Below are 22,475 nucleotides of genomic sequence, written 5' to 3' on the forward strand. Positions count from 1 at the left end.
AAAGAATTATTAAAACACAGAGAAAGCTAATCTACTTTGAATAAAAAATTCACAGGAGTTTGGAGGCAAAAGGGAGGAGTGGGGAAAAGAAAGGCAGTGAAGACCGAGGAACATGGAAAGAGGTTGGAAACTGGTGAAACTGGCCAAGGAGAAACGCTCAGTGACAAAATGCACGAGGACTTGTAAGTTGAGGGTTAATTATCTGTGTTAAAGCGTCTAGGGACAGCAAGGTAATTAACCATCCTATTGCTACAAAACGTCATTAAAATTGTGCTGCATTTTACAGTTTTGTGTTTGAGAGAGGTCAATGAGAATGACATGTGCATAAGGCAGAACAAGAAAAGCTTGGAAAACATAGCAAGATCACTCAGAGACTGATGTGGTTCAATGAAGTTAAGCTCAGAGCCAGTAGAGACCACATAAAACAACTTTCTAGCTCCCCTAACTGTCCACTGCAAAAATAGATAAAAACAGCAACCAAAAACTCAGAGATATTTCAAGGACACTGGACAGCTTAGGACTTGTACAGTGGTGTGTGCTCAGCCACTCAGTCGTGGTCCAACTCTTTGCGACCCAAAGGACTGTAGACCGCCAGCCTCCTCTGTCCATAGAATTTCTCAGGCAAGAATACTGGACTGGGATGCCATTTCCTTCTCCAGGGGATCTTTGTGACCCAAGGATCAAACCTGCATCTCCTGCATCTTTGGCATTGGTGGGTGGATTCTTTATCACTGAGCCACCAGGGGAAGCCCCTTTGTAGAGTGGAAATAGTTTTTATCTGAGTCTCAAAGGCTAGGATGATTGCAGGTGGGATCAAGTTTGCACACCCACAATTTTATTCAGAGTCAAGTCAGGTGATTAAGGAAAATTGCCAAGCTGGATATTTCTATCTGAAAGAAAGAATCTCACAGGAAGCATGCTGTCTGTTGAACACTGTTGCAGTGAAAACATCAAATATGGGGACTTTGCCTTGGCATAGATCTTCTTAAATACTTCAGAACCTGATGCCCAGTCTGCCCTTGTGAAGACAAACTCTGCAAAGTCTCTGAGCTCAAAGAAGCAAAACAACCCTGTCTTCACTTGTTTTAACATATGGACTTACTCAGATGTCAGATATTTGGCTTTGATATTTGGTTTCTTGATCAGAGTGAAAAGAATCTGTTATATTCAGTATTTATTCTTGCCTTCCCTGGCCCCTGCTGTAGTTTAACCCAGCCCGATGGCAAGTTCCTAAATCAGTCTTGACCGAAGTAGGCCAGAGATCAGTAGGCTTTCATGGACCAATCGGTGCCACCTGAAACTGCTCTCACTGCAAATAAATCAGAGCCCAGGGAGGCTGCTGTGAGCCCAGGTCATCTGCCTGCTTACTGCACACGGGCTGTCAGGTGACTTTCACTCTTTGTCCAAGTCCATCTGACAGGGCTTCTGCTAAATTCTTAGGGAAACCTTATCAGCTTGACTTGGCCCTATGCCTCTCTCTAGTCACTGAATCCTTTCGCTTGTATTCCTAGCGCTGCAGGCAGGAACCCTAATAAATTGTGTGGATACACACAGACCCAACTGACACTGACTGACACTCAGCCTAATAAGACCCTGGACCCGCAGGAGCGGACCTTCTTAAAGACCAACATTGATCCAGGTCAGATCTAGACAATCCTCTTCTGCCCATCCGCCCATTCCCAGCCTCCTCCAGGCTGGCCCAGGACTCCCGTGTGTCTCACTCCCCGCCCCTCCTCCTCTCACTCTCCCAAGCAGGAGCCTCATGACACCCAGCCTGTGTCACGAGGTCAACATTAAGTCAGCAGAGATGTCTCAACATTAAGTCAGGTCAACCTGTGTTTGGAAAAGAACAGAGATTTTTAGACCTTTTCTGTTTCTCTCCCAAGATATGGCCGGATCTTCCGAGAAATGTTTTTTGCGTTCATCATTTTCTTTCAGACCAAATCTGCTTACCTGACTCTTCAACAATTTGAAGACCATCTATCAGAGAAAGCCAAGTCTCCGAATCCAGGAAAGCCACCTCATGCCTCAACATAGACGTCTGCCCTTCCCCCCATGAAACCCCTCAGTCATCAGAAGCTCTTGCTCTTGGCTTTGCAATTGTTCCTTCTACCTAGTCACAGTACTACTCAGATGTATTTTATGCACTTTAATGAACATTCTTTGCTCTAAAGAATGGTGATTTATTTTTATGCAGACATGAAATAACATATATAAACAAACATAGCATAAGATTGGCCAATGGGCTTTTCTAGTGGCTCAGACAGTATCTACCTGCCAACTCAGGAGACCCATGTTCAATCCCTGGGTCAGGAAGATCCCCTGGAGAAGGGAACAGCAACCCACTCAGGTATTCTTGCCTGGAGAATGCCATGGAGATTCTGGAGAGCCTGAAGCCCTGGAGAAACCCTGGAGAGCCTGGGGTGCTACAGTCCCTGGGGTCAACACTGCGAACCAAAGCATGCACTGCCCACCTATGACATGATTTATACTCCTCTGGTGGGAGGAGTCACTTACCTCTCTCTCTAATTCACACTTTATATATCTTGAAATTCAAGTATATTTAAATTAATTTTTATCTAAGAAATTTAATACCCTCTAATACCCTTGGCGGAGAAGGCAATGGCACCCCACTCCAGTATTCTTGCCTAGAAAATCCCATGGACAGAGGAGCCTGGTGGGCTGCAGTCCATAGGGTTGCTGAGGGTCAGACACGACTGAGCGACTTCACTTTCACTTTTCACTTTCATACATTGGAGAAGGAAATGGCAACCCACTCCAGTGGTCTTGCCTGGAGAATCCCAGGGACAGGGGAGCCTGGTGGGCTGCTGTCTCTGGGGTTGCACAGAGTCAGACACAACTGAAGTGACTTAGCAGCAGCAGCAATACCCTTGGAGATGACTGGTAATGCCTTAGAGCAAAACTATACGGTAGGACACGACAATTTTCTCTCAACCATGTTACCAGCTCACAGAGACCCAAGTCCAAATGTTAATAGAGTAAATACTTCAGAATCACAGACCTGTCTATATTTCAGATGCCACAGATAAGTTGGCATTCACGGGACCCTTTGTCTTCACAGAAATTCCTCACCAGTTTTAAAGAGGCAATAATTCTGTTTTTGTTTGAAGGCAGAGTTGTGAATTCATTTTTTTTTAAATTCCTTAAGGAAAAGGAATATCACTGATATTTTCAAATTTCTTTTTTAAATGGAGAAGAAAGTTAAACAGCATATGTGATGGTGAAACAGAAGCTTCTCTCAAAAATTCCTTACAAAATTAAAGAGGTACCTTACTGTCAAATTTCATTTTAATTTTCTTCCATAACAGCATAATAGTTCTCAAATATATTTTTGTTGGAGCCCCTGCTGTTTGCCGAGTCTCCTTATTGCAGCAGGCGCGTCTGGGTGACGGCAGCAGAATTAGTGCAAAGAAACATTTGAAAAACAGCAAGCAGCAGAATCTTCCCCCACCGCCCCCACCCTGCTCCTGTTGACTGCAATTCACCTGTCAAACTCACTTTACTTTCCTGATCTGTGTGCTGTTGACTTTAGGAAAATTAGTCTAAGTAATTTTAAAAATTATTCCTGGATTTCAAGAACAAGTGACAGAATTTGATATGAATGTTAAGATGACTTTGGGGAATTCCAAAGCCATCATGGGTTGAGAGTTTATTTGTTTTTCTCTTGAAGGAAATTCTAAAGCTCAGGAAACCTGACCTAAAACAAGAGAGAGCGAGACAGTAGCACATACAGGAAACTATGCTCACCACCTCCCACCCCATCCCGCTCTCCTATAGAGAAGTCTAGATGAAGATTTCTCCCTAATTGCTGCCAGAGAGAGGCAGGTGATGCAAAGGAGTGAATGTTCCTCCCCTCTATTCAAATAAACCACAGCAAGATACAGGTTAAAATTGCTATCTGGAGAGAGTTTAACAAGTTTCAAATGTTATGGCTGGCTGCTCAGAGCGTTCCCACAAGGTTGCAATTACCTTGATGAGGTCACTACGGCCCAAGGACTGGTCTCAGGCTAGCAGGTTAGGAAACCTGATTTCCCTGAGCCCTTTCAAAGTAGCTCTGCCACCCCTCAGAGGTAAGCTTGCCTTAATCAGGTTCATGGAGTCTGAATGCCTGTTTATGGTTATCTAATGAGAAGCAAGCATATGGGAGACTGAGTTATTAGAGGGTTTCATGGCAAGCACAGAGGCAGAACTCAGGAGCGAAGAGGATCTTAAAATGAGTCTCACAGTGAATAATGTCTCAGACTCTCTTACCAGCCACAGGAATAGCTCTGCCAATGAATCCATATGTCAATGGGCTGAAGTCTCCTCCTCCCTGGATGGTGTTTGAACATCACGGCATTGATTTGGGGGAGAAATATCTTTTGTCTCAGCTATCAGAGTGACCAACCCTTTAGGCTCAAACATTTGTTGATAATACTTTGGCTTCCATTCAGTCACAACCACAAGCAAGCCCACCCACTGTGTTTGACTCCCAAGCCCTTGAGAGAGCAGGATAGATGCCTCTGGTGCATAGGGCTTACCTGCTATGGTTCCCATGCACTCACAGCAGCAATTAGGTCAATTAATAAGCCCACTGATAATTAATGAGTACCTACTATGTTCCAGGAATTCTACTAGATAAGATGGTGTACAAGACAGGTAAGTGTCTCCAGTCCCCAAATCCTTTTGTCTGTCTCTGGAGAGCAAACTACTCCATGTAAAAATAATTTAAACCATAAATGGCTGTTACAGACCATACATGCAAAAAGAGTTTTAAATATGGAGGAATTATCGTTGAGTTAAAATAGGAGTGGCTTCCTAGAAAAAGTAGGACAGAGCTAGAATCTGAAAGCTGAATGGAAAAAATAATAGAAAGTGATTTTCCAAATTGGAAAAGTAGCATTAACAAAGGAAATAATATGGAAATTAGTACAAAAGTCTGGAAAGTATTGGAACATAGTAGGCACTCAGAAATATATATTCAATAAATGAATGTAGTTAAGGGTGCATAGTTAAAACACCACAAGAAATAAGATCATTTAGTAATCTGGGAAAAAGTAGACCAAGTCTTGAAAGCCAGGAAGAGAAATATATGCAGACTTGATATCTTATTAGATATAAAAAATACTGGAGATTCACCTAGAAAAATTACTTTCCAAGTTTCTTTTTTTTTCTTTCCCAATTAAAAAGCCAGCATTTTTATCATGGCATAATTCCATTTGCAGAAGTGCTACTCAAAACTCACAGTGCTTAGAATGAAATTTCCAGACAAATTACAGGTAATGATCCAAGTAGATAGTTTATATAATAACCATTCGCCTACCATGTTCTCTATAATTCTTTTTAAAATCAAAAGCTTTTCTCAACTTTAAAATTATGAGGGTGGGGAAGACCCATTTATCCTCATTTTTCTCTTTCTTTCCCCCTTCTTTCTACATGTCTCATTCATTTATCCATTCAACAAATATTTAGTGCTTATGATTTTCCAGGCTTGTGCGAAGAACACAGTATGTGCTCAAAGAGAAAATTGACAAGATGCTCACCTCGTGGAGAAAATTGACAGGAAGAAGTAAGGAAAGAAGGAAGACTCCACAGCAAAACTGTGATGAGCAAGTTGTGTGTGTGAGTGTGTGTGTTCAAACCTCTGTGCACGCACACATGTGTGTGCTGGCAGGGCATGGTGGTGAGAGCCTAGTGTTCCAGGCAGAAGGCCCTGAGACAGAGAAGTCCTCCACAGGCTTGAAGACCCATGAGGAGAGCAGTTTGCCTGGCGTGTGTTGGCGTGGAGGACAGAAGATGTGGGACCCCAGGCACAGCCCATGAAGCACCTCACAGGCTGAGTTTAGAGTTTAGTCAAAGGGTGAGCAGGCCCAGGACTGTTCCCACAAATGATGACCCAGGTTTCTAGGTAGAGGTCTAAAGGACAGAGAGTAGAAGCAGAGGAGTGGAAGGAAGGGCTGGTGCAGGATCATGGTGAGGGCGAGGCGGCTCGGCCTGAGAAGGGCAGGTAGAGAGGAGTGCACAGACTTCAGGCAGAGTTGGAGGCAGGAAAGATGAGGCTTAGTGATGGACTGGAGTTCAAGAGGGAGGAAAAGGAGAAAACAGGATATCTGCTTCTCTCTCCCCACCTCCTTCTCGTATAAATCCCACAGTCTTGTCATGAATATTTTATGGTACATATTTCTTGGTGTCCCCCTTCCTGCCTTAGGTCAAATGAGGGTTGAACGGCAGTCAGCCCCAAACAAATAAGCATTCTTATTTTAGACAGTGCTAGAAACAAGTGGAAATATCTGGAATACCACTCTCAAATGACACCTTTAATTGTATCAGAAAGAAGCATAGGAATGATGGCATCATCAAATGAGAAACCATTATCTTTCACTGGGAATCAGTCAGAGAGACCACAATTAAAGTTACAACCTCTGCTGTGGATTTAATTAACAGGAGAGAGATTTAATCATATAAACCCATGTAATGTGAAGGAGTCCCTATACATACCATCTATGAGTGGAAGTTTAGTCACTGAATCCCATGACAGTAAATGCTTAACAAATGAAGCTGAGTAAATGGGGGAAGGGAGGGCGTGTGTCATGGAGTGCAGCCCCCAAATCACAACTCACAAGGCCCTGGCCCAACCTCCTTACAGCACCAAACTCAGCTCCCACGTGAAGGCTTGTCCATCTCCAAACTGCCAGGCACGATACAAAGTGATTACAAGGAAGTCCCCCCTTTGAATACACAGACTGGCTTATGAGTAGGAGTTGTTAAGCATTTTCTCAAAACCACCCTTAGAAGCAGACGTCTCCCCCCACCTAGTAGCAAGGTGAAAAATTAAGTTACAGCAAGTTGAAAAATTAAGTCTGCAAGTTCCTTCATCTCCTGAGTCCTTGCCTTGACACAGTCAATACTGGAAAGACTTGTTCAAGTCTGATCATTAAGTGAGCAGTGACTTAAACAATTGTGCACGGGAGGTTTGTCCCTTTCAAGCAGTAGAACACAGAGCTCCCTAACATCCTGTTAGGATTCTAAATCATAATTGTGGCCAAAATACATGCTAGTCCAAGCCCAAAAATCCTTCTCATACTTGCAGTTCTGAATTAAAAGTGTCTGTCTGAATGCTATTTGGTTTATGAATATATCCGTAGTAACACAAGTAAAACTTCCTTTAAAAGAAAATTGTTTCTGGGCTTCCCTAGTGGCTTAGTGGTAAAATATCCACTTGCCAATGCAGGAGACACAGATTCAATCCCTGGTCCAGGAAGATGCCACATGCCATGGAGCAACTAAGCCCATGCAGCACAACTACTGAACCTGGGCTCTAAAGCCTGTGCTCTGCAACAACAAAAGTCACCACGTTGAGAAGCCTGCACACCGCAGCTAGAGAGTAGACCCCGCTCTGTGCAGCTAGAGAAAAGCCCACACAGCAACAAAGATCCAGCACAGCCAATAAATAAATTTTTTTTAAGTTGTTTCTGTGTTATTTTCCTCTCATTTTTAACTAGCACTATTCTCATGCGAAGAGTTGACTCATTGGAAAAGACTGATGCTGGGAGGGATTAGGGGAAGGAGGAGAAGGGGACGACAGAGGATGAGATGGCTGGATGGCATCACTGACTCGATGGATGTGAGTCTGAGTGAACTCCGGGAGTTGGTGATGGACGGGGAGGCCTGGCGTGCTGCAATTCATGGGGTCGCAAAGAGTCGGACACGACTGAGCGACTGAACTGAACTGAACTGAACTGATGAGGTTAGTTACCGTCAGACAGTCCCTTACTGGCACACCACATGTATCTTAAAGTTCTATTTTTTGTTCAGGAACCATATTTATCTTGGAGAGAAATGTCAGAAATTCAGAATCTCTGCAAAGAACATCTAGGTCATGTCTACATAAAACACACAATAGTACTTTGGTCCCAGCCGTGGTAGGAGCTGTATCTTAGTCTGACTTCCAGTTTAAACTGGTTCCACATCCAGGCATAAAGCAGAAAGAAGACTTGAATTATGCCCTCCCCCAAATGCTTACGTGACCTGCTGACCTCCAGTACCTTAGATGTGGCCTCATTTGGAAGGAGAGTCATCACAGGTCTAACTGCTTAAGATGAGGTCATAATGGAGTAGGCCCTGATCCAGTATAACCAGTGTCCTTATATTGATAAAAGCAATTCACTGCCGTATAAGGTGTCACAAACAGCCCATGAGAATCCGAATAGACTGTATGCATCTTATCTGTTTATTATACATGCATACATATTACATAAACATAAATACATAAATAAAATCAATTTGTTCAAAATTTTAAAAAGCCATGCTCACAGGGTGAATGCCCTGTGAAGGTGAGAGTTATGCTGACAAGAGCTGAGGAACTCCCAGAAGCTAGGAGGTAGTGCTAGAAGCTAAGGAGGCTTCCTTAGAGTCTTCAGAGGGACCACGTGGTGCTTTGCTACGGTGGCCCTGGAAATCTAATACACAGGGACCTCAGAAGTATCCCATGGCATTACCTTCCTTATGAACTGCTGTGTTCTCTACTGAAAAGATCCCTTTCTTTCCATACTATGCTTTTTTTCCTTCCTCACCAAAACCTCACCCAATTCCGAAGTACCTCCTTGCCTAACACAGGGCTTCTCCATTCTGAGCACACATTAGAAAGTCCTGGGGGATTCCTGGGTTCAGTCTGGGTGGACATCACCATACATCTTCCCAAAGACTTGAAGAGTCAACTTCAAGTGACCAGGCAGGCAGAATTCAGGTAGGAAATGCCCTGGGCAAAGCCACTGACACGTGGTGGAGCCCAGGGTTCCAGGAGAAAAAGAGAGGTGGAACTCATGGGGTAATCTGGGTGGAGCTGCCCAAGAAGGATTTCTAGATTAACTTATGTTCACCTCAGGATTTCGGAATGACAGCAGAATGGTTGGGATAAAATCCTCGGAAGATCATTTATCAGATGAAGCAAAAATTATCCTGAGGTTAATGGGGAGAAGGGAGAATCGTATCAGGAAAGTTAAGTAATGTTTGTTTGGTAATAGAAGAGTCAGGCTTCCCTGATAGCTCAGCAGTAAAGAATCTTCCTGCAATACAGGAAACGTGGGTTCGATCCCTGGGTTGGGAAGATTCCCCTGGGAGAAGAGAATGGCTACCCACTCCAGTATTCTGGCCTAGGAAATCCCATGCACAGAGGAGCCTGGTGGGCTACACAGTCCATGGGGTCGGAAAGAGTCGGACACAACTAAGCAACTAAACAACAGCAGAAGAGTGGCCTCGAGTTGAAAAAGACCATCCCAAGCACAGTAAAGTTGTCTTATCTATGAGCCTTCCAGCCTCTCACCCATGGATTCATGGGGAAAAGTATAAAACAATAAAGTGTTTTATAAATATAAATAAAAGTATAAAACAAAAGTATAAAACAGGAATACAAATCAAAACATCGATAGCACCAAAAGTTCAAGTCCCAACAGCATCAGTGCCCAGCAGTCAGGCAGGAGATCCCACACTCCTTGGAGGAGACAGCATCCTGACACTGGACACAGAGAGCATTCTGAAGTCTTCTAGAAGCTGTATCTGCAGCAACCAGTTAGCTACACCCCCAGGAAGCATCAGGGGATCCCACAATGAAGGGCAGACCACAGTGCCACAGAGCAAGAGGAATCGTGCTCATAACACATCTGAAACATCATTTAGGAACTAACTCAGCTTCTCTGGAGGAACTTAAGGAGGGGCTATGGGCAGGGCAGGGCTATAAGGGAGGAGCCAGAAAAAATATATGTATTTATGATTCTTCTTGCGGTCCTGATTTTATTCCCAGGAAAGGGCTACAGCTTTCTTTTTCATCACTGCTGACATTAATGGAGAGGCAGATCTGAGCACGTGTCAGTCACAATAAACCCAGACTGAACTGGGAGGACTCATGAGAGCTCTGATGATCTGGGACACTTTACCTAGTGAGTTCATACCATTATTATTTAAAAATCAATTTCATGAATGAGTGCCTATTTGCTAACACTCTCACCTAATCAAGGTAGAAAAGATATGAATATATGATTGATATGCTTCAGTTCAAATTATTGCAGGAAAGAATAGCACAGAAGAGGAGAGATGCAACTGGAAAGAAATGGAAAGAAAGTTACAGGTAGTTCTGAAAGGAAAGATGGTGAGATGCCATCAAGACCAATAGACCCAACCAGTAAAACCAGTAAAAAAAAAAAAAAAAAAAAAAAAACTTAAAAAAAAAAGTCTAAAAGCCACACGAGAGACTTCCAATTTCTCTAACAAAGAGAGCAATTTCCCTTTTTATTAAGAAGTGCTCCAGCTATGATTCCGGGAAAATTGAATCTCAAAGGAAGTTGTACAAAATCAAATAAATTATTTTAAAAAACCATAAAAAGATGCAAAAACTCTGAAATTCCATCTGGCCCCTCACTCTTGTCAAAACACTAAGCTTTTGATTTTGTTTGCAATACTCCCCCTGACCCTGAACCATAAAAATTCTCTAAAAGCATGACAAGGGCATCAAATAGCCCTCCCTCCTATGTGAAGGAATCTTCCTTCCTTAGCCCCAAGGACTTTGAATTTTCCCTCATATTACCCATCATAAATTCTGTCACTATCTGTCACAGATGCCCTACTTATGAGGCTAAATGCTGAACTGTTGGCTTAAGGTCTTCTGACTGAAAAATGGGTGTGTGCTTCTCACTTCTGACCTGCTGGGTTTGGACACAGCTTCCCTATGAGGAAATGCTGGCCACCATACTTTCACAGCTGCTAAGGGTGTGGGACCCAGGCTGGCCACGGGCAGAAAGGGGCAGGGGAAGGAATGCCACCTGGAGCAAGCATGGGGATGTTCCCAGTTCCATGTGAGGTGCAGGTGGAAGGGGAAATGCTGCTCAGGAAAGCATAGAACACTTGAAACAATGCATATGGAGGGTGAACAGAACCCTGAGGATTACATTAGAGTCAAACCTACACTGACCAATCAGAACATCAGTCCAGGAGATGGGATACAGAGAAGGAATGTGCGACAAACTAACCATTCTGTCTTCCTTAAACAAGAAAGGAAGGAAGGAAGGGGGAAAGAAAGAAGAAAGGAAGAAAAGAAGTAAAGAAGGAAGGAGGGAAGGAGGAAGAAAAGAGGAGGAAAGAAAAGAAAAAAAAGCCCTTACTGTGTATCTTTTCTTTACCAGCCTAGAAGCTTTGTGTCACATTTTACTTTCTGTAGTGGGTATTATTAAAACACAGGCATATAAAAAAAATCCACTATGAATACCACCTCCTCCTCCATGCCAGCGTATTCTTCTCTGTTGGGAATCTCACTCTCATATTTAGAGAAGAAAAGAGTAGGCATTTCTGGGGTGTGATGTTGCTCACTTAGCGAAGGTATGAAATGAGCAAGAGGAGGAAGCATCTTCACGAAGTGCTATGTCACATGGGAGGTGGGGAATGCAAAATGACTTCCTGCATCACAGAGAATGTTTTCAGCTCAGTCCCAAAGTTCAAGTTACTCTTCCCAACAGAAGAAGAAAAACTAAGAACACAGTTCCCATCTCTGCTAAGTGCCTGGATCAAAGATGCCATGCAGCAAGAGACCAAGATAAAGAGAGAAAAGCTGTGATACCAGGACATCAGGGGCCACACCGTTGCTGGGGTGATAAGTAACAGCAGTGGGTGTTTTTGCAGAATTCTGGATGGAGAAGAAACCACCTGGAAAGCAATGGTCAAATCTTTCTATTTTGGGTGATCTTCGAGATTTTTGGCGTAAGTTCAGACTAAATCTTCTGAATTTTTTAAAGCTTAAATATAGTTAGTTATATCTCTCTCCATATGTCCATTCAGATCAGATCAGATCAGACCAGTCGCTCAATCGTGTCCGACTCTTTGTGACCCCATGAATCGCAGCACACCAGGCCTCCCTGTCCATCACCAACTCCCGGAGTTCACTCAGACTCACGTCCATCGAGTCAGTGATGCCATCCAGCGATCTCATCCTCTGTCGTCCCCTTCTCCTCTTGCCCCCAATCCCTCCCAGCATCAGAGTCTTTTCCAATGAGTCAACTCTTCGCATGAGGTGGCCAAAGTACTGGAGTTTCAGCCTTAGCATCATTCCTTCCAAAGAAATCCCAGGGCTGATCTCCTTCAGAATGGACTGGTTGGATCTCCTTGCAGTCCAAGGGACTCTCAAGAGTCTTCTCCAACACCACAGTTCAAAAGCATCAATTCTTCGGTGCTCAGGCTTCTTCACAGTCCAACTCTCACATCCATACATGACCACGGGAAAAACCATAGCCTTGACTAGATGGACCTTTGTTGGCAAAGTAATGTCTCTGCTTTTGAATATGCTATCTAGGTTGGTCATAACTTTCCTTCCAAGGAGTAAGCGTCTTTTAATTTCATGGCTGCAGTCACCATCTGCAGTGATTTTGGAGCCCAGAAAAATAAAGTCTGACACTGTTTCCACTGTTTCCCCATCTATTTCCCATGAAGTGATGGGACCGGATGCCATGATCTTCGTTTTCTGAATGTTGAGCTTTAAGCCAACTTTTTCACTCTCTACTTTCACTTTCATCAAGAGGCTTTTGAGTTCCTCTTCACTTTCTGCCATAAGGGTGGTGTCATCTGCATATCTGAGGTTATTGATATTTCTCCCAGCAATCTTGATTCCAGCTTGTGTTTCTTCCAGTCCAGCATTTCTCATGATGTACTCTGCATATAAGTTAAATAAGCAGGGTGACAATATACAGCCTTGACGTACTCCTTTTCCTATTTGGAACCAGTCTGTTGTTCCATGTCCAGTTCTAACTGTTGCTTCCTGACCTGCATACAAATTTCTCAAGAGGCAGATCAGGTGGTCTGGTATTCCCATCTCTTTCAGAATTCTCCACAGTTTATTGTGATCCACACAGTCCATTAGTCAGTTTCAATTCAGAATGACACAAGTCGAGTCTGGCGCAGGACTTTCCAAACAGAATCAGCAGAACATGAATCATATAAGTTGAAATAAGAGAATTCCCCAGATCTACTTGGCTGATGATGCCATCAATTTCTATTGAGGAAGAATGGAAAGCTTAGAAGATTTTATCAGAACACCAATGTGTATTACATCTGGTTCACAGCATAATTGTACTTTAGTTAACTGTATGGTGAACCATTATTCTCATTCCATAGTTAATTCTGTTTCAAATAAGTTTATTGGAAACTTTTTATGGACCATTAAGTATGTTAGGTAGGCCTTGGAGATATGAAAAGTCTGAGTCCAATCATTCTCAAAATCCTTTTATCTTTGTACAACTCCTAGTTAAATCCTCCTCCAAATATTGCCATAACAAGCCAGATGGAGCCCAAAAGGCCAGACACAACTCCAATGGGCAGAGAAGGTGTATAAAGTAGGTCATCATCCCAGCTGAAGAATTCTGCCTTGAATCTTTTATCCAAGTTGGGGTACTACATGTCAAAAATGCATTTGCTTTATTCCTGATTGAATATGTCTATGAACTACTTTTCTGGCTGTTTGTGGTAACCATACAATCCACTAAAATGGAATTTTAAACGTTCAAAGGAACTTTTGAAATCAGATACTTCAAGTACATTTTGGACCTTCTGAAATGTTCAGGTGGATATTTTTGAATTGTACTCACTAATGCACGCTCCTCCACTAAAAACAGAGCAGTCGTGATTGAAGTAATGTTTAAATGATCTAATGACCCAGAAACCTAGAGTTTTCGAACACCTTGCTTTCATCTCTGGGCAAAATGATAAGCATTCATTAAAATAAAAATCTAACTTAAATAGCTCAGACAATTTCAAGCTGTGAACATCAGCCATATGTGCCAACCTGGGCAAGTTCCATCTCTGTGGGATTTTGTGAGTGGAAGGAGGAAATGGATTATCAGACAACCAGACAGAGGTTCAAAAAGATCCTGACATGGCAAGGCAGCCTGCATCCATTTCAGCTTCCTTAGAGACAAACAGAAAGAACAAACAAAAGCTTAGAGGTAAGGCAAAGAAAGCACATTGCAGGCTGAATGGTATATCAACTCAAAGACAAGATTCAGTTAATAGCAAAACACATTTTTTTCCCCTTAGGAACAAAAACACTCATTGAGAAAAGAAGTAAAAGTATGCTGTTGGTACCCCGTAAATGTGTAACCACCACAAAGGGTTTGAACCCAGGACAATTTCTCACATCTATACATTGCAGTTGATATAAAAACAAAAGGATAAGACAATCCACATGGATCAGGGGTAACTTTTCCTTTGTCTTTGGCCTCCAAAGAAATGTTTCAGATAACGTTTACTTCTGCTTTCAATGATTCACAAACACCAACATAGGAATTGATCTATGAAAAGGGTCTGAGGAAGGCTGCATGGAAACTTGAGAAGAAAGTGACAGAAAATCTTAGAGTCTTATTATGTGTTACTCTGTAGGGAATCTTGTTCATTGGGTTTCCTTACTCTGGGCATGAGAATCATGACTGTACGAAATCCATAGGGCTCACAGTGGGTTTAATTCATTAGAAAAGTGGCTTCCATGACACTTTCAGTAACATCATTAAACTCCCCTAGGTACCAAGTGGATACAACTATTTCCACCTGTCTTCTTGGGGTCCACACTTTTAGCTCTTCAAACCCAATCAAGTAACTTACACAGTGATAGATATTGATAGAGGAGAAGCTGAAGCTGCTTTTGACTAATCCTCATCACTGACTGGTGAGAAATCATTTTTTTAAAAAGGTATTTTACCAAACTGTGTGGTTGCTTTCTTTACACAAGGTATCTTGTTCTAGGACCTCCTTTAAAGGTGTTGGCCAAACACCTTTCTTTGCTTTGACTTGAATCTACTTCCAAATATATGTTTTGCCAAAATAAATGCTTATAAAGTCGGTTGTCAGCTAAGAAATACAGGCTGAATTAATGAGGTTTTCCTGTTTCCCTGCTTCCCCAGTTGAGTGTTTATCTGTTTCTCAATTTCCTAAAAGGCGTCATTATAGATTCTTCAATAAGTTAGAGATTCTCTGCAGCTTTTCATTGACCTAAGTGCATTTCACATTAAAAGTAATGAAATAACATGAATACTTACGTTCACACAAAAATCTGCACATGAATATTTAGAGAAGTTTCATTCATAATTGCTAAAAACTAAGGACTATCACAAAGGTCTTTCACCTGCTGAGTGGATAAACACATACATACAATGGAGTACTACTCAGCAGGAACCTTTTATCACTACTGAACCCTGTGAAAACATGGATAAGCCTACTATGCATTATGCTATGAGAAACAATCAGACTCAAAAGGCTATATACTCTATGATTCAATTTCCTCTGAAAATGCAAAATCACAGGCACAGAAAACAAAATCAGTGATTGCCAGAGGCTGGAAAAGGGTTGAATACAAAGAAACAAAGGAACCCAGGGGAATTTAAGGGATAGGCAATGGCACCCCACTCAAGTACTTTGCCTGGAAAATCCCATGGATGGAGGAGCCTGGTAGGCTGCAGTCCATGGGGTCGCTAAGAGTTGGACACGACTGAGCGACTTCCCTTTCACTTTTCACTTTCATGCATTGGAGAAGGAAATGGCAACCCACTCCAGTGTTCTTGCCTGGAGAATCCCAGGGACGGGGGAGCCTGGTGGCTGCCATCTATGGGGTCACACAGAGTCGGACACGACTGAAGTGACTTAGCAGCAGCAGCAGCAGAGCTATTCTTTGATTATGTTGATTATACAACTGTATGCAATTGTCAAAGGATGAGATTTTACTATATGTAAATTATATACATCCCTCAATGTTTGCTCCCCATCAGCACCTGCTCATGGCTTGTCTTCTTAAGATAGGACTTGTATAGGGACATGAGTTGCTCCAGAGACCCCTTCCAAAAACTGTTGTAAATGGAAGGTATGGTGCCATACAAAGTGTTACAACTAGAAAGTGAGTTTCTAGGCAGGCCTTCAAACTTTGCCTACCTACAAAGTAGGTCAATAATGGAACTCTTGGTTCCATTCTTCATTCCATATGCTAGTCAGAATATGGAAATAAGTGGCCAAGAAGCATGTGCAAAAGGAGATGGTAGATCTGGATCAACTCTTTCCTTCCTCGCTGCAGGGCCAGTCCTAGACCAACTTTTGAAATCAATGACTTGAGTCTCTGGCCTGCTACTCTTTCCATATTTCTTTCCCAGTCTCCTTGCCCCTTGTCTCAGGTAACTATTGTCTTCAAGAGATAAAGGGACCATGCTCAGGTCTGCCCTCCTTGCCAGCTCCACCAGCTGGGTTTTAGGAGAGAAAAGACTTCATAAAATTGCTTCACATTAAAGTATAAACAACAAAAAGAATCTTTTGATCCTTCCAAGTGATTTATAATTAAAAAGAAATGCATCACTGAGTCACAAGGCAAACTGGTAATTTATCTAGCTTAACACAGCTTATTTTACATAAATAAATTTTAGCCTAATATAAAGTTTCTCACCCAAGACAGGAATCTTTTTAGCTCAAGTAAATCACAAATTTATAACAAAGTAAAAGAAAAAGCTAGTAAAAGAAGCAAGATTTTATGTTCTACATATGTAAACAAAATTAACTATTTGAACCTAATTAATTCTTGTTGTCGCAAGTTGAATCATTTGTAATTTTTTCTATTCTTGTTATCCATCCTACTATCTTGGCATAAAAATGTGGAAGGGTTTACATATATAAATTCTTAACACTTACACATGAACCCATGAGACAAAAATCCAGCTTTGCTGCAACAAGTCCAGTCTAAGTGCAGTCCTATCCAAATACTTATGCTAATGGCATAGCATAACGGTTAGAGTGTATAACCAAACCACAAAACCACATAACCAGCATTCAGTTGGAAACACTTCTGTCTATTAGCTGGAAGTTAGAGATTCTTTCTAAACCCCAGTAATATTATATATAAAATAAGGGTATAATAGCATTTACCTCATTTGTGGTGATGATTATATGAAGTAATAACGCGTACAAAGTGCTCATTCTGCACAGCCTGAGCACACGCTAATTATTCAATTAATGTTGGCAATAATTATGATGATTGATAGTGATGTCAGTTACTAGACTATAATTGTTGGGAGAATATCAGAAACACTAATTTTTGGAATACCCCAGAATCCAAAAATTTCAAAATGATAATGCAGATCATTCCATAAAGATCCTTGCCCAAGTTCCTCATCTGTTGGAGGAAGAAGTTGAGTGCTTGATGGACTGGGTGTCACAGAAGACCACCTTGAAGTGTCTGTGGTTCTCATTGTCAATGGCACTCAAAAATCAAAGAGCTTTGCTGAACTCTTAAATTAGATACAACCTCATAGAAGTCCTCTTTCCTGAAAACAAAGCACAAGAAATGAATGGTTTCCTAGCTGATTCTAGTTTTCCATCAATCCCTTCAAATGTCAAAGTTAAATCCTCAGGAGGAGGATTTAATCACACTGAGGGTGGAAACAGAGAATGTGGCAACAATCCTGCTTCTATTAAGCATAATAAAGTCGTTTTTAGGAGTGAATTCTATTGAAATGCCACTGATTTTTACTCCCCCACCTGGCCAAGTAAATAAATGAAATTAAGTTTTATAACTAGCTTTATAAGTCCTAGCACAGAGTTCTTCTGATTTTCAAAATTTACACATTCCAAAAATCCAGAGGAAATAGTCAGAATAAATACTCTTAAAGAAAAGGAGAAAACTAAAAATTATAAAATATATCTATTGCTTTAAATTGTATTAACTCTCTATTCTTAAAATAATCATTCATAAATTATAAGGTAATTCTTAGTGCTTCCCTTTTTTCCCTGGCTTCAGGAAGTCAGAATTGAGCCCAGTACTAAATGTGACACAAAGGTTTAGTAATATCATGACCCTGGGTCTCTGGTTTGATTTGTTACACATACATTTCTTCTCTTTCCTTCCTTCTTTCTGATCACCTTATTCTCCATGACCTTTGATCTTGTACTGTTTCATTTATTCAAATATTAATTGAGAGTCTACTTAAGAACGAGATGTTGGTGAAGTGAAATGGAAAGCTGTTATCAGCTGAACTGTGCCTTCCCCAAATTCACACATGCAAGTCCTAACCCCCAGGGCCTCAGAATGTGACCCCATTTGGAGACAGAGACTCTACAGTGGTCATTAAGGTAAAACAGCACCATTTAGTTGGGTCCTAATCCAATACAACTGGTGTCCTTACAAGAAGAGATCAAGATACAGAGAAGATGGCTATCTACAAGAGACCTGCTGCTGCTGCTAAGTCACTTCAGTTGTGTCCAACTCTGTGTGACCCCAAAGACGTCAGCCCACCAGGCTCTCCTGCCCCTGGGATTCTCCAGGCAAGAACACTGGAGTGGGTTGCCATTTCCTTCTCCAATGCATGAAAGTGAAAAAGTGAAAGTGAAGTCGCTCAGTCGTGTCCAACTCTTAGCGACCCCATGGACTGCAGCCCACCAGGCTCCTCTATCCATGGGATTTTCCAGGCAAGAGTGCTGGAGTGGGGTTACAAGAGACCTAGAAGAAACCAAATCCACCAACACTTTGATCTTGGACTTCTAGCCACCACAACTGTGAGGAGAATAAATTTCTGTGTTTAAGTCACCCAGTCTGTGGAATTTGCTACATCACTTGTAACAGGCTAATACAAAGGCACAATTCCTACATCAGCGAGCTCACGATTTAGAGAGACGGACAGGTAAGACACAGCCAATTGCAGTGTGGTAATTGCTGTGACACAAGGAAGCATGAGAGAAAAAAGTGATGCCCATATTGAAGGTGGAGGACATCAGAGACTTCTTGGAGGAGGAGAAAAGGAGCTACCAGGCATTCTAGAACAAAGGAACAGCATGTGCTAAGACAGTAACAGAGCTATAACAGAGAAAGTTTGAGAAAATGAACACTCTGTTATACTAAAAGGTGGGTAGAAAATGGGTGAGGAAAGTAATGGAAGAGACTGGAGACATAGGAAAGGGTCAGATCAGAAGAGGCATGATTGCCTCACTGAGGAGGTTAACCTTGTGAGAGCAAAGAAGAGCCACTGAGGAATTGAAGCAGGCAAGACAGTGGATTATAGAGAAGTGATCCTGAAGACAAACAATCTGCTAAAGGGTAGTTCAACAAACCTAGGGGCCAAATAATGAAGATCTGTTCACTAAAGGGACAAGATGCCTCCACCAGTTGAAGGTCATCAGAGACAGTCTCCAGGTTTATGGCCTGGGTGATGGGGCACCGTTGACAGAACAGGAATAGTCTGGAAGGTTAGGGTCAGTTATCCAGACCAAGCAGGAGAAGGCATAGGTTAGGCAATGAAGCAGATGGTTGGAGAAGCAGGTCTTGAGTTGAGAGCACACATTGAAAAGATCGGGCTAAGTGCTAAACCAGATGCAAAAAACCCACTTAGGCCACTCAGGCTGCTATTACAGAAATACCATAAGCTTGGCAGCTTATAAGAAATAAACATTTACTTCTCAGAGTTCTGGGAAGTCCAAGATCAAGGCGCCAGCAGATTCAGTATGTGGTGAGAGCCCACTTCCTAGATGGTAGCCTTGTGACTATAACCTCACGTGGCAGCAGGAATGTGCGAGGTCTGTGGGATTTCTGAGGACTCCACTCTTGTGACCTAATCACTCCCAAAGGCTCCACCTCCAAATGCCATCACATTAGGATTTCAGCATATGAATTCTGAGGGGGCACAAACACTCAGACCAGAGCAGTCACATTGTATTATTCCATTTTCATGAAATTTCCAAAACAGGCAAATCTATCAAGACACAGAGTAGTTAGTGACTGCTAAGGATTTGGGGAGAAGAGATTGATTGTTAATATGTACAGGACTTCTTTTAGGGGTGATAAAAATGTTTTGAAGTTAAATAGTGGTAAAATGGCAACCCACTTCAGTATTCTTGCCTGGAATATTCCATGGACAGAGGAGCCTGGTGGGCTATTGTCCCTGGGGTCCCAAAGAATCAGACATAACTGAGTGACTGAGCACAATGGTTACACAGGGCTTCCCAGGTAGCTAATTGGTAAAGAATCCACCTGCCAATGCAGGAAACATGGGTTCAGTCCCTGGGTGGGGAAGATCTCCTGGAGAAGGAAATGGCAACCCACTCCAACTTGCCTGGGAAATCCCATGGACAGAGGAGCCTGGAGGGCTACCTTCCTGAGATCTCGAATGAGTCCAGACACAACTCTGAGACTAAGAACAAACAAAAACAACAGTTATACAACCTTGTAAATAAAATATACTAGAAACTACTGAATGATACTTGTTTAAAGTGTACAATTTGTGTTTGTGAACTTATATAGAATTTATACTATGTGAATATACTTCAATTAAAAAAATTGGGACATAGGAAAAAAAAGTATCCATCATAACATATAAGTGATTGTTGACGTCATGGGTATGAATGAGTTTTCCCAGGAAGACTAGGAGAAGAACAAGTTATAAATTATGCTTTTATTATAAAAATGCTAAGTCTTTTTCGAAAGTGGCCAAAACAAACAAGTAAGCATGAGGCTTCCCTTATCTTTGGGGGAAGCTGAACTCTTTCAAAGTATATGTGAATTCTTCATGCTGCTAAGTCGCTTCAGTCGTGTCCGACTCTGTGCGACCCCATAGACGGCAGCCCACCAGGCTCCCTTGTCCCTGGGATTCTCCAGGCAAGAACACTGGAGTGGGTTGCCATTTCCTTCTCCAATGCATGAAAGTGAAAAGTGAAAGGGAAGTCGCTCAGTCGTGTCCGACTCTTAGCGACCCCATGGACTGCAGCCTACCAGGCTCCTCCATCCTTGGGATTTTCCAGGCAAGAGTACTGGAGTAGGGTGCCATTGCCTTCTCCGTGAATTCTTCATAATTTATTTTAAAACTTGGGATAAAATGTGAGTGACAGCAGCATATAAAACCAAGGCTTGGGGTGTCCAATCCCTGCCTGGCCATGAGCTTTGTCCCAGTATTTGCTGAAATGTGCTGTTCATTTCATGGCAAATGTCCTCTCCAAGTGACAAATCTGAATACAAAGCTATAGTGTAATTTTAATATAATATTTTATTCATTTAGCTATTGGTCTGTATCCCCACTAATGGTGGGTTAGTCACTCAGTGGTGTCCTACTCTTTGCGATCCCATGGTCTGTAACCCATCAGGTTCCTCCATCCATGGGATTTCTCAGGCAAGAATACTGGAGTGGATTGCTATTTCCTTCTCCAGAGGATCTTCCTGACACAGGGACCGAATTTGCCTCTCCTGCTTTGCAGACAGATTCTTTACCAACTGAGCTGCCAGGGAAGCAGAGAGCCTTCAAAACCGTGATTGTTCAGTATTATTTATTGTTTTGAATTAGCTTCTAGATAAATGTTTGCTATGTAAAGAAAGATGGTGGATGATGGTTAATTGCACAGCTATGTAACCTGTGGAGGTAAATTTCTTAATGTCTTTAGGGCTGTAATTCTGTTTAGTGAATGTTTGTTGAGGGCAGTATGTTTTAAAGCTGTGGATTTTGCTCACCTGCCACCCATGATATTTGGCAGTGTCCAGAGACATATTTGATTGTCAAGTCTTGACCAGGGGTGGAGATGGGAGTTCCTATTCTGTTTAGTGCTAGAGGCTAGAGATGCTGCTAAATATCCCATAATGCACAGGAGAGTCCTGATAATAACAATTATCCAGCCCAATATGTCAGTAGCTCCCAAGTTGAGACACTCTGCCTTAAAGTAACACGGACGTATAATGGCCATAAAATTAACAGGAGACTATCTATGTTCCAGGATCACATGAGTCAATTCAGTATAATAATTTGTTGTAATGAGACCAGATTGAGGCAGAACTTCTGTAAACTCTTACCAATATTTTTAAAACTTCTGCATAAAAAAGCAATGGCCACAGGGCATTTCAGAACACACATATTATACATTTCATCCTCACATTATTTCCATCCATATCACAGACTGAAAATCAGTGAGAAACTACACAGACATTACAGTATCACCTTCTCATAGACCTACAGAGATCCTCTAGTTGGGCAGACTAATTTGCACTGAGAACACAGAAGTTTGATCTTTTTCTCCATTCATTTAAATTAGCAAATAAAGAAGCTAGTAAAACAAGTTTATGCCCTGCTCAAAGTTCAGCACTGTTTTGAAAGTTTCACCTCCTTATGAGGGCTTCATAAAAACATGAAATCAGCTTAATTAATCTTGACCGTGAGAACTATAAAAATTATTCCCAACAGGAGTTCCCATAAGCCCTGGGGGATATGCAAGGTTAATTTAACTATTTAACTACCTTCCTCCTGGTCCAGAACCCTGAGACTTTCTAGCTATTTCCTCTTTCCTAATAATGAAGAGGACAATGAGCACTGCAGATAATGTGTGAGTATAAATAGACAGGTGACAGAAACTTGTACTGTTTTATGTTTGACAAAGATAATTCATCACTCACAGTTTCAGCTCCTTGGGAATGAAGCAATCTGTCTGCTTTCCAGTCTCAGGGC

At 41.9% G+C, this 22,475-nt stretch overlaps 2 long non-coding RNA genes across 2 annotated transcripts; both read left to right on the plus strand.

Annotated features, from left to right (window-relative positions):
• Window positions 1-1,292: 1,292 nt before the first annotated feature.
• Window positions 1,293-2,521, plus strand: LOC129626219 (uncharacterized). The gene is made up of 3 exons (XR_008701837.1): window positions 1,293-1,385; window positions 1,512-1,639; window positions 1,939-2,521. It is a non-coding gene; the product is annotated as an uncharacterized LOC129626219 (long non-coding RNA).
• A 2,086-nt stretch (window positions 2,522-4,607) lies between these two features.
• Window positions 4,608-7,311, plus strand: LOC129625254 (uncharacterized). Its single transcript, XR_008701291.1, has 3 exons — window positions 4,608-4,659; window positions 5,490-5,569; window positions 7,232-7,311. It is a non-coding gene; the product is annotated as an uncharacterized LOC129625254 (long non-coding RNA).
• The last annotated feature ends 15,164 nt before the right edge of the window (window positions 7,312-22,475 follow it).

This window comes from Bubalus kerabau, chromosome 13, assembly GCF_029407905.1.
Source record: "Bubalus kerabau isolate K-KA32 ecotype Philippines breed swamp buffalo chromosome 13, PCC_UOA_SB_1v2, whole genome shotgun sequence".
In the NCBI taxonomy this organism is placed as follows: Eukaryota; Metazoa; Chordata; class Mammalia; order Artiodactyla; family Bovidae; genus Bubalus; species Bubalus kerabau.